The sequence below is a fragment of the Stegostoma tigrinum genome, chromosome 22, assembly GCF_030684315.1.
Source record: "Stegostoma tigrinum isolate sSteTig4 chromosome 22, sSteTig4.hap1, whole genome shotgun sequence".
Classification (NCBI taxonomy): domain Eukaryota; kingdom Metazoa; phylum Chordata; class Chondrichthyes; order Orectolobiformes; family Stegostomatidae; genus Stegostoma; species Stegostoma tigrinum.
Window position 1 is genome coordinate 20,121,056 of NC_081375.1, and position 12,942 is coordinate 20,133,997.

General features: G+C 40.6%; 1 protein-coding gene across 2 annotated transcripts in view; it reads right to left on the reverse strand.

Annotated features, from left to right (window-relative positions):
* The window catches only part of LOC125463672 (zinc transporter ZIP11-like), a 695,024-nt gene that overhangs the window by 37,188 nt on the left and 644,894 nt on the right, over nt 1–12,942 (reverse strand). The gene's annotated exons all lie outside the window — the stretch shown is intronic.

Here is a 12,942-nt window from a genome sequence, read left to right on the forward strand (position 1 = left end):
TGATACAGTAACGTGGCTGAAGTTCCCTCCTACACAAGACTCAGTGTCAGGAAGGAACTCCCATTTTATAACTTAAAAAGCAAAACAAAAGAAGTTTTGTTCGGACTGTGAAACAGGAATCCATTTATTATTTTCTCCCTTCCCCCACTTTATTGGAACTTATTATTAAGACATTTGTGACAAACTTCTTCAGCTGCTCTGCAGAAAGTGAAGCCAAAAGCTGTGATTGGCATCCCTGAAGAAAGCTTTACAAAGTTGACCCATACTTCTCCCGCGTATGTGATAGTACTCAAGACTGCTGGCTGAAACTAACTTGAAAATATTCAAAGCGTATACTTGGTGCAGGTCCCATTCTTCACTGTGTGGTGGAACCTGGATATGTGATGAAGTCAGTCAACAAATTAGATTCTGTGGTGTTCTCATGAGTTCATGAGCAGTGGAAACCACTATGTATGGTGCTGATTCATGTTCGTCATCATGTGCTGGCATTTGATCAATGATCAAAAGAAAATCCAGTGGACAAGCTAAATCCGAGGTAGGTCAAGCTTGTACCTGTAGCATGATTTCGAATAAACCATTCATTATATTTCAATTTACCAATGAAATTCTCAATTACTACCAAATTTCACACAATCATTTCAATTCTCATGTTAATAAGACTGAAAGTTGCCAAAACTTCTAAACTTAATTACTTTCTTTTGCCAAGAAAGTAATATCATTGGATATCATTGACAAAGGAGAAGATGCAGAGAAGATTCACCAAGATGTTACCTGGCTAGAGAGATTCAGATATGAAGACAGGCTAGAAAGCATGGGGTTGCTTCCCTTAGAGCACAGTAGGCTGAGGGGGCACCTGATTGACGTATACAAAGTTCTAAGAGGCACAGATAGGGTTGATAGGGAGAAATCTTTTCCCCTTAGTACAGGAATCAATAACCAGCAGACAGGTTTAAGGAAAGGAGCAGGGGATTTAGAGGGGACTTGAGGAAAAACATTTTTACCCAGAGGGTGGTAAGTACCCAGAATTCATTGCCCAAAAGGGTGGGGGAGTTGGATATCCTCGAGAAATTTAAGAAGCATTTAGACAAACACTTGAAAATGCCATAGCACATAAGGTTATGGGCCAAAAGGCATATAATGGGATGAGAATAGATCGAATCTTGATGACGCAGGCAGTTGGTGGAATTGAACCGAGGTCCGTGGTGCTGTGAGGCAACAGTGCTAATTTACATTTCATTTGTTCCAAAACAGCTTTTCCTGCATATACACTTTTATTCCACCAAATCAAACAAAATACTCCATGAGTAAAGAGCCTGAATGGTTCAGTTGTTGCATTCCTGTCTCTGAAGTAAAGACCTTTGGTTCAAATCCTACTCCAGTGACAAAAGGGAGCATGCAAGTTGTTTGATGCAGCTTGTTAGTCATACTGCAAAATTCTCATAATTCTCCACTCCATTCGCCAAGGGAGAAAGAAATCTGAAAATACGCCAAACAAACAAACTCCACAAATTAACCCCACACAGTTCTGTCATTCTGAAACAGCAAAATGGAAACTGTCTCCTAGTTTACAACATTTCCAAAATCCATTCTTGACAAAAAGATTTTCAGATGAGCTGGAGAGACCAGTGTCAACCCTATCACCAAACAGATCAGATAATAGCTTGCTTGAGTGGTTTCAGTGTGACAGATCTGAATGGTTTTAGTTTCAGTCCCTCAAATTTTTTTCTTAATTCATTCATGAGATGAGGGTGTCACTGGCTACATCAGCATTTATTGCGTAACCCAGAGGGCATTTGAGAGTGTGGGTCTGGTGTCACGTGTAATCCAGACCAAGTAAGGATGGCGGTTTCACTCCCTAAAGGACTGTGGTGAATTAGACGGGCTTTTCCCACAAATCAATGAAGGTTCCACGGTCATCATTGGACTCTTAATTACAAATTTTGACTGATTTCAAATCCCACTATCTGCCAAAGTGGGATTCAAACACGGTTCATCAGAACATTAGCTGGATCTCTGGATTACCAATCCAGCAGTAATACTACTGGGCCATCATCTTCCTTGAATATTTCTTTAGTTGGGTTTCTGTGATGGAAATTGGTCTTCAATGTCCACAAGTAACCTTCAAGTTGACTGTCAATTGTGCATACAGGTAAATAATTCTAACTGAAGATTTTGATGAATCCATCGATCTTTCACTGTTTTATCTACTGTGTTATTGTATCTCTTTTCCATCTGCATAGGTATTATGGTCAATTCTGTGGTCTGCATCAAGAAACAAAGGTGCTGAATTTAAATCTTAAGAAAGTTTTCGACAGCTGGAAAGGAGAATGAAGAATATCATCATTCTGACACATTCCAGTGAGTTACACTTAAGTTTGTTACATGGCTAAATGTGCTGGCTGTTTTGTACACAGCAAGATTGTAACATCAGCAAGAGATAAATGGTAGGTTAATCAATTCTGGTTGTAGCCAAATGAACAGAAACCAGTCACATTCATGTTTCGTCAATTTTTCAAACCTCCTAAACATACAACTTTCAAAATGCATTTTATGGTTTAGGTAGCTTAGAGACTTTGGATCAACAGTGCTATAGAAAATTGAAATTTCAAAATTGCCTGCGTGCGTCCCAGAAGCAGATGTGTGGATTAAGTGGAGCAGACTGCAGAGAGATTACTGTTTCTTATTCCTTGGATGTGCAACACAATGACTCACTCATTGTCAGATGCAGCCAGAATTTTTGCACCTTGTCCAAAAATGTGGCAGCGTTGTTAATTTTCTGGAGTTAATTGCTCCAGAACCATTTCTGTAGCCTCAGGAGACAGGATGTGTTGAAACCTCCACCTCTCTTCCTGACGGTGTCAACAGAAACCAGGTTAACTGATTGGAGAGTGCAACAGAATTTGCACATCATAAAATTAGCCAAATGGAAACTGTACTTCCAACTGAAAAGGGTGGGATGGCCGTGAAAAACGAGTGATTTCCGAAATGGTTGCTGTGAACGTGAACCATATACAGGGAATGGGATGCTGGCTAGAGAGAGAAGGAATGACAATAGTTGAACTTGGAATGAGAATGTGACTGCTCACTGCAGCAATTTTTCGAAGGACAGATACAATGTCTCAAATCCAGCCATGCAAAAACAAGAGTTGTCCCAAAAAACAGACATATAAGCTGCCATGCAGCAATATTGATTTGTATTAAATCAGTAAAATAAATTTTCAGGACAATGTGTGTGCGTTTGTCAGACTAGTTATTGTTTTCTCTTGCGTGTTTTCCCCTGTGGTCAGAGTTGACTCCACTCTGTCTTGACTGTCTTGACCAAAGACTACTGATTCAATCCAACCCAAGTATAGACTAGCACAGAATTGTACTGAATTAGCTTTATTGTCACAATGAAAAGGTTACAATACAGTTCCAGTACCATCTTAACTCCAAAGGTCAAATTCTTAGGAAACAAAAAAAAGGAATAAAAATCCACCATTATGGGCTATAGGATTAAATTAGAAAAAAAAATAACAAGTTCAGAATATCCAGCACCTGACCCAGCACCTACCCTCAAGGGAGACTTCCACCACCTTGCCACTGCTTGCACTGGAACCACTGACATAGAAGTCACCCCACTTTAGGTGCTATCTGTTCACCGCTGGGTCCACTTCACTCAGGCTGCTAGAACAGGCCAACCTGACCCCAATGGCTAATAAAACGATAAATTGTAATGATAGTGACACATAGTGTGTGTGATTTTTTTCACGAACATGTACTTTATCAAACTTTCACAAGATGCTTATTCTTTTGATTTACTTGTCTCCTATTAACTGAATTACAGTTCTGACTACTTTCTCTAGAAATTAGCAAGAACCAACTTCCTGCTCCTGATATCCTTAACTGGACAGTAAACATGAAGGCAGAATTAATAAAACAACACAAATATCCTTAATTGGGATGCACAAGTCATTCCAGGGTCTGAAAATTCAGAAGGCTGATTTGACCTTCCTCTCTCCATCAGATGCAGGATAAAATAAAAAGAACTCATCCAATAGCCAAATTGGTAGCAGACCCTTCAGCATGACTGGTATCGAATGGAAAACAGTCTAGTATGAAGCATCACATGCAGGGTGCACAGACTGTGAATAGAACACATGGTTACAACATTTGTAAAGATATCAATCAAGCAGGTTGCTTTGCCTTGGATACCATCCAGGTACACGGGGAGGATTTCATCTAATTCCTGACTTGTGCCTTATAATGGAATGCAGAAAGTCAGGAGATGAGCTGCCACCTCACCATACCTGGTCCTGGCCTGTTCTTTTGCCATGGTATTTGTGAAATCGTTCTGGTTCAGCTTCCGGTTAATACCAACGGCAGGATGTGGATGCAGCCGAGATAATGGTAGCGTTGCTGAGTGGCACAGGCAGCTGGTTATGCTCTCACTTGATCGAGATGGCCATTGCCAGACATTTGGGTGGCATGAATGTTACTTGTCATCCAAGCATAGCACTTTTCCAGGTCTTGCTGCTTGAGGACATAAGCTGCAATTTCATTCACTAAAAGCTTAGGAACAGAGGTAAATCCTCTGGAATCAAAGCAAACAGCCCCAATTTTGACAAAGGACAGGTCTTTGTGATGAAGGAGTCAAAGGCAGTTAGGTTTCAGCCATTTGTTCTGAAAAGCCACTACAGTGGGACCCATGAGCCTCGGTCATTATTTCTTTCATACTCCAATCAGTTTCTTCCAGCACAACACCTCAGAAAATTCACTAAGAAACATTTAATGCAACATGCATTTTGGGGAGATTTATCCTGTGGCTCTGGTTTGCTCATTGTTATTGATTCTTAAAGTTTGTGCTCCCTTAAGGAATACATTGTAGCCAATAATGATCATACTTTTCTTAACATACGCATGGTGAATCAAAGCGTTAACATATTGGATGGAGTTAGAAAGAATATGTTCAGAATAAATGTAAGCAGCCCTTTTTAATGTAAATAAATTTTATTGTATTTTAAAATTAAAAGGACTGGATAGTTAATAAAATCAAACTTTTGAATGGAGTCTATAAGTGAACAACCAGTTACTTAGGATTAGGTCATGGTCTAAATAAGAAAGGCCAAGGTGGAATGTTTCCTTTTAAGACCAAAGTGAAGGGAAGGCAGAAATTCATTTCACAAAGCAAAATGCCCAAATGAGCTTCACAACCAATGAAGCACTTTACAAATGTAGTGACTATTATGATGTACACAAATAGGGCATGCAATTGCTCTACAGCCATGTCCCAAAAACAGCAAACTGATTCTGTTTTTGCAAACAGTCATTGCTGAAGGAATGTTGGGCAGACACCAGGATGACTCCCTCCTCTTTTTCAATTGTGCCATGGGACCTTTCTTTAAAGTTCCAAAATGAGCAGGCAAATAAGACCTTCGCTTCTTCTAAAAGAAGCTAAATCAAAGTAGTGCTCCCTCAGTAATGTGTCAAAGTGTCAGTGTAGATGGATATACGTGCAGTGAGTGTGTGATTTCACAAGCTTTTGGCTCAGCGTTTGGAATATTACAAACTAAGCGGAGGCAGCAACAATCAGATCCATCTTCCAGTAAACTTTCCTGGAATTGAGAATGTTGACACCTTACAAATATCATGGCTCATCATAACACGTCATACGATTGCTCAGGGTCACACTAGTATAAAATGATGCTTAAAGAATTTAACAAAAGTGGTGCTAAACAAAAAACGGTGTTTTAAAGCAATACTGTACATTTTGGCCATCCAAAAGAGTTAAATGTTTCACTGATTGCTTTGTACTATAAACTACAAGAATTTCCAGCAGGCAAGTCCCTAGTGTTATATTTCTATTAAGGTTCATTGTTATGTGGCTGCACATATTATAGTGGAATCCAGGAAAATAAATGTAAACCATGTGGAGTACTTTTAGCTGCTTATATGAGACTGATCAGAAGGGCTGTGACTCAATTCAGTGCAATGTAAGGAATTCACAGACTATGAGACATGGCTGAACAGCAGTATTTTTGAAACAACATCACACATCTTCCACTGGCTCTATGTCCAGACTCTGTAATGCTTCAGCAGGACCTCACAAATGGACTCAGTTACTTTAGACTTCAGGGACATGGTAATTGAGGACCAGGCTGTCAGGGCAGCTCCAAAATATCAGGTTTCTTTATTCTAAGGGTGGGGTAGGCACAATAGATCGGTTAGAATTGGTTCAGGGACACGTTATATTTTTACATTTGGTATCCGCATCTCATAGTTTGTGCATTTCAAAACAAGAGGGAACAATACCTCTTCTATTTCCACACCAGATGCTGTCTTTAAATCATCCTGTTTTAAGGCTTGTTACTTTTTGTCTTACAGCTGGCGTTTCTGATTCTACCAGCTCCAGGGGTTATATCTGGCAGCCTCTGTACCTCATTAAGCAGTTTGATCTGCATTGTCAATGAAAGGAAGGATTTTAAACTCAATACAAGGAACAGGAGAGAGGAGAGAACATAATTCCCACACACACCCAGCTGTTCCTCGTGTTAACTTAATTTTTAATGGAAAGTAGAAAATATGGATGACTTTTCATTAATGCAGTTCAAGTCAAGCCATGTGTAGTGATCCTCATCAACTGGCTATTCAAGTTATGTTTTGGAGAGGGGCAGGTTAATATTAATGCGGAATGATGAAACAACGACACTTTCTGGAAGGTTCTGCTATATACTAAATGGGAGAACCAAGGAATGCGGTTGGAACCTATAAGGAACAACCTATGACTCTACAAAGCTATATTTAAAGTTGCAGCAGTGCCTCCTTTTGCTCACAGCCTTACTTTTGGAGAGAAGTTGCTGTTTGAGGTTTTTTTTTGGGAATGACAATGTAGAGCTACAGTTTAGGCCAGGCTGACATTTCATGCTTCATTGCACAACAATGTGCTCATTTTTAAAAAAATGAATGTATGTAACTGTGATCTGTTACACAAGCCCAACATCCTCACTATGTAATGTGAATAAGCCACCTAATATTGTCCTCGGGAAATTTGTGGTCATGTTTTAATGTTAATCTTTCACAAACTTTGCCCATGAAACATCAAGGCACAGACATGCAATTTCCAAAGAATCTTCACTTTCAGTTTCTCGTATTTTACTTTGGTTGTCATAATGCTGGTTGACCACTGGTCTCCAACATCTCCTGCCAGTCATTCCTTCCTCTTCCAATTCTTCTGTGAAATTATATCTGGTTCTTAAGCCTTCTTCATTTCTCCCTGACAGTTCCATTCTCCAACACTTGCCTTGTCACATGTCCTTTTTCTCTTTGCAACACACGGCCATTCCCACTTCAATCTCTTCTTGGACATTTTCTTCAATCCATCTACAATCTTCACCAATTCCCTGACACCCTAGTTTCTGATGTTGTCTTTTCATGTCCCTCTACACACCTACATCTAGTTTATATTGAATTGTTCCTGTCACTTTAAAGTTGTTCTAGTTTCTGCGGCATGAAACAATAATGTTCTCACAAGTCTCTTGAAGATTCTTCCAATCACTTTAAGCCATGCCCTAAACTACTCCTTGGAAATTGTTATACTCCTTCATTGAACCATGACACCACCCTACTCTGTACCTCACTTGCCAACTAGAGAAGGAATATATTGAGACATACCTTCATAAGTCTTTGCAAAGATGTCCACTCTGTATATTTGAGACTCGAGTTTGTCAGGAAACTACTTGTTAGTGGGTGCTCAGCCTGATCCTTTCCTCACCTGCCTTTTCTACACTTGGAAATTTCACCAGAATAATATCCAGCAATGAAAACCCTGGACGATTTGTATCCTTTCCAGATCAAGAGTCAATTATAGTACTCCTACATGCTTCGGTATAAATCAGCTAAGAGAGCCCACTGAACCTGTGAGATTGCTTCTACTGTAGGTGATATTTAATTGTTAAAGGGGCATTACGTCAGCGCTCCAGATGGAGGGTGTATGCAGAGTCAAATGAGACAAATCCCAGACTGCCAATGGTTTTCAGGGGAGCATTCAAAACATCATGCAGCATGACCACAGCATTTTGACAGAAATTTAGAAATTCTTTGTTCCACTGCCTGAGAAACAGCCTATAATTTAACAAAATAACCACAGCAAGTGAAAAATATCCTTATCACCATGAGCAAAGAACACAAAATTCCTTTTGAAGGAATTCTATAATTATTTTACTTGGATTGACTTCAAAACATTGTCAGAATAAAAATGAAGTACAAATTATTCTGAATGTCCATATGCCCTTTCTAATAACGGCAAAAGAAATTAGATCTAAAGTGCCGTCTATAGTTTTTGGAATGAATAATTCCCACAAGTGCGGAGATGGCCCTTGTGAAGTACTACACAGATGGCAAAACAAGCACATAGTTTTCTTAACCACTACAGAAATATCTCAAAACATTATTCAACTGCAGGAAAAGCCATCCATTACAACAAACAGTACTGCTCTGTCTCGGAGTTTTTTTCTGTGCGGCAGCAGCACAAAGAAGCCATTTCTGTCCCTGACCACAACAAATTACCGTGTGGGAGCAGGCATGTGAATGGTCTCTCTGAAGAACTAAATACAGGCCCCCAGAGCCCCAACAATAACATAGAAACCCTGCCCTTTCACCTCGGCTCGGCAGTAACAACAAGGATTAACTGTGAGAACCACAGGAGCCAGGTTAAGATCTCACAACTCTAACATCTCGCAGACAAGATCTTCAGATCCTTTTTAGATGTTTTAATTGGTCTGCTGTTAACTAATCAAGAGCTGAGCAGCTTTTGAATGAAGCAAGAGTTGCATTTTTATTCACATTAATATTATCATTGGAATGTCCTTAGTTGTTACCTTAAGCTATTTATTTCAACTCATTGATGAAGACAAGTTGTTAAATAACAGACAGAGGAATTTTGTTAGTGATTTGTGTAATCATATCACACAGGGCAATTTGTCCCCATTTAACATTTCTAACAAGCCCGTTCAAGTGCATCCTAATCACTCTTATTTTATTTTGACATTTGAAGAATATCCCTATTTAGTTTGAATTGCAAAGAGACAACAATTGGCACTATGGTCAGAAGAGTGATCTGTAGTGTCCCCTTCTCCAGGCTAGACGGTCTGGGTTCAACTCTCACCTGCTTGAGTGGTGTGTCATAAGATGTCTGAACAGGTTGAATAAAATATTTAGAAGTATATCTGAATGGCTTAAAGATGCTCAGTAAATCTACCGAGTAGCTAGGAAGATAAAAACTCATACAGGGGACTAAACTTTACCAAAGGTTTGAAGATAGTGATGTCCTAAGCCCAAAAATATGGAGCTAGAAAAGCACAGCAGGTCAGACAGCATCTGAGGAGCAGGGAAGTTAACATTTTGGGCCAAAACCCCTTGTCAGCACTGGGGAGGGGGAAGGGAGCCCAAAAATAAATAGAGGGGGTGGGGGGAGGGAAGGTGGAATGAAGATAGATGGATGCCGGTAGGGGGTTATTGTGGATGGTCAGTGGGAAGGGTGGAGCGGATAGGTGAGTCAGAAGATGGACACTTCTGGGTGGGGAGATTTTGAAGCTGGTGAAGTCAATTTCAGGCCATTGGGCTGTACGTTCCCAAGGCAAAATATCAAGTGTTGTTCCTCCAGCTTACATTTGGTCTCACACTGACAGTGGAGGAGGCCAAGGTTGGAAATGTCACCAGAAGAGTGGCATGGGGAGTTAAAATGGATGGCAGCCGGAAGGTTGTGTTGGGTTGGTGCGTGCAGAATGTGGGTGCTCCATGAACCGGTCCCCGAGTCTGCATTTAGTCTAATATAGAGGAGACCACATCGGGAGCGATGGATACAATAGATGAGGTTAGATAAAGTGGAGGTGAATCTCTGCTGGATTTGGAAGGATTCTTTGAGGCCTTGAATGGAGGTGAGAGAGGAGATGTGGGGACATGTGTAGCAGATGGAGTCAAATTACTTAAGATCAAAGAAAATTGAATTGAAGAACAACAGCAGAAGACTTCATAGGGCTCCGTAGACTCATGGCAGATCCTAAACAGAAAGCAGAATCAACTGCGAGATAATAAAGTGTGAAGCTGGATGAACACAGCAGGCCAAGCAGCATCTCAGGAGCACAAAAGCTGATGTTTCGGGCCTCGACCCTCTGATGAAGGGTCTAGGCCCGAAACGTCAGCTTTTGTGCTCCTGAGATGCTGCTTGGCCTGCTGTGTTCATCCAGCTTCACACTTTATTATCCTGGATTCTCCAGCATTTGCAGTTCCCATTATCTCTAGCAGAATCAAATGCCGTTATCTATACTGCCATAGAAATTTGTTTCATAGTGTTGCAGGATGGACACATACAGGATTGGGGGAGGATACAGGTTTGTGAGAAAACACAAACATTGAGACAGCAATATATCTTACTTGAGCCAAATAAAAATCTGGAACTGATGTAACTTAGAGTACAGTACAGTTTGGTGAACAACTAGTAATGCAAAATCAAAAACAGAAACTTAAATAAACCTGCTGGATACAACCTGATGTCTTATGACTTCTGACTTTGTCCATCCTAGTCAAACACTGGCACCTCCATGTCATGGGATTCTAAGCAGTAGTGAGGATAGAAAGATAGATGAGGATAGTTCTGAATTAAAGAAGAGCAAGTTAAATAGAAAATAAACAGGCAAGCACAAAGTAACTGAAGAACTAAACTGTGTTCATTTCAAAGCAAAGGGTCTTGTTGGCAAGGCAGATGAACTTAGTACATGTATGGGAACATGGGCCTGGGATATCATAGCTATTACAGAAACATGGCTGAGGGAAGGACAGGACTAGCAGGTCAGTGCTCTGGGGTTTAGATGCTATAGGAATGGTAGAAAGGGAGGCAAGAGAGGAGGGGCCGCGGTGTTTTGATTGAGGAAAACATTAATGCTGTAGTTAGAGAGGAAATTTGTGAGGGATTGTCCAGTGAAGCTATATTAGTGGAACTCAAAAGTAAAAAGGGGATGATCACCTTGATGGGGTTGTACTCTCAGCCCTCCCAACAGAGAGAGGGAACTTGAGGGACAAATATGTGGAGAGATCGCAGATAAATGTAAGAATAATAATGTTGTGATACAGGGGGATTTTAACTTTCCAAACATAGACTGGGTTTCCCATAATTTTAAAGGCTTGGATGGTGAGGTAGACAGGTGGTTAATTGGGTGCTTCACACACTTGCCTTCGTTACTCAGATCACTGAGTATAGGAGTTGAGACATCATGTTGAGCTTGTACAGGATATTGGCGAAACCACTTTTGCAGCACTGTGTACAGTTCTGGTTTCCATGCTATAGGAGGGATATGACTACATTGGAGAGAATGCAAAGAAAATTTACCAGGATGTTGCTGGGACCAGAGGGTTTGAGTGATATGGATAGGCTGGGACATTTCTCACTGGAATGCAGAAGGTTGAGAGGTGACCTTACAGAGGTTTATAAAATCATGAAGTGCATAGATAATGTCAAAACCCAAGGTCTCTTCCCCAGGGTTGAAAAGTTCAACACTAAAGGCCATATTTTTAAGATGAGAGGTGAAAAATTTACAAGGGACCTGAGAGGCAACTTTTTCACGAGGGTGGTTTAAATGTAAAATGAACTGCCAGAGAAAGTGGTAGCTGCAAGTACAGTTACAAAATTGAAATGGTATTTGAAAAGGTACATGAGTAGGAAAGGCTTAGAAGGATGTGGGCCAAATGGAGGAAAGTAAAACTAATTTAGTTGGGAAATTTGATCATCATGGAAGAGTTGGAATGAACAGTTTATTTTAATATTGTATGACTCTATAACAGAGTGAATGTTTTGGGTTTAGTGACCCTTCTTTGCAACTGGTTGTAGCTAGGAAAAGATTGGTATATATGCTAGAGAAGGTGGGGGAAGGAAGAAGAGTAAATGATAACTGGAGATGGAGCCCAGAGAAACAGGACAGCAGTTGGGCAGACAAAGGATTGGGTAATGGTCAGCCTGGGAGAATCAATAGTTGCTAATGAGAGCCATTAATTGGCTGACAATGGATTGGTTGTGGTAGCAACCCAAAAGATGACAAGATCTGGGGTGAGCGGGTTGGGGTAAGGACATGGGAGAAATGCTAACATCAGACCCTGAAATTATCCGACTCGATATTGTGTCTTGAAAGCTGCAGGATCCCCATGGAGAAAGTGAGATGCTGTTCTTGCACCTTGGGCTCAGCTTCACTGGAACACTGCAGCAAGCCTGAAACTGAGACGTTAGCCACAAAAACATCGTGGTGTGTTCAAGTGGCAGGCAACCAGAAGTTCAGGATCATCTTTACAGGCTGAACATAGATGTTCTGCAAAGCAGTCGCCCATTCTGTGCTCTGTCTTTCTAACATTTTCCAGCTACAATCATTTTTGAAGAAGGATCACTGGGCTTGAAATATTAACTCTGCTTTCTGTCCGCAAATGGTGCTCGGCCTGCTGAGTTTCACCAGCAATTTCTGTGTTTGTTTCTGATATCTAGCATTGACAGTTCTTTGAATTATTTATGTTTAATGACAGATTTAAGTCTGATGTTGGATGTTAAATAATTCAGTGGAGACAAGTTCAAACACATCATTTCATTACCTTAGCTCCCCAGGAGGAGTCCTCAGTAACAATAACAAAGGTTAAGCCAAGCATAAACACTCCTCAAATTTCATGAACTGGGCAAGTGTACATGTTGGATGGGATGAATGTGAATTCAAGACTGTTTAAATCAGGCAAAATTTCATACTCAACAGTAGAGTTGAAATTGTCCAATTTGGCTTATGTTTTTCTGGGGCAAAAGATTTCGTAGAATCCCTACGGTGTGGAAACAGGCCATTCGGCCCAACAAGTCCACACCGCCCCTCCGAACAGCATCCCACCCATTCCCCCATCCCTGCATTTTCCATGTCAAACCCGCCTAACCTAAACATCCAG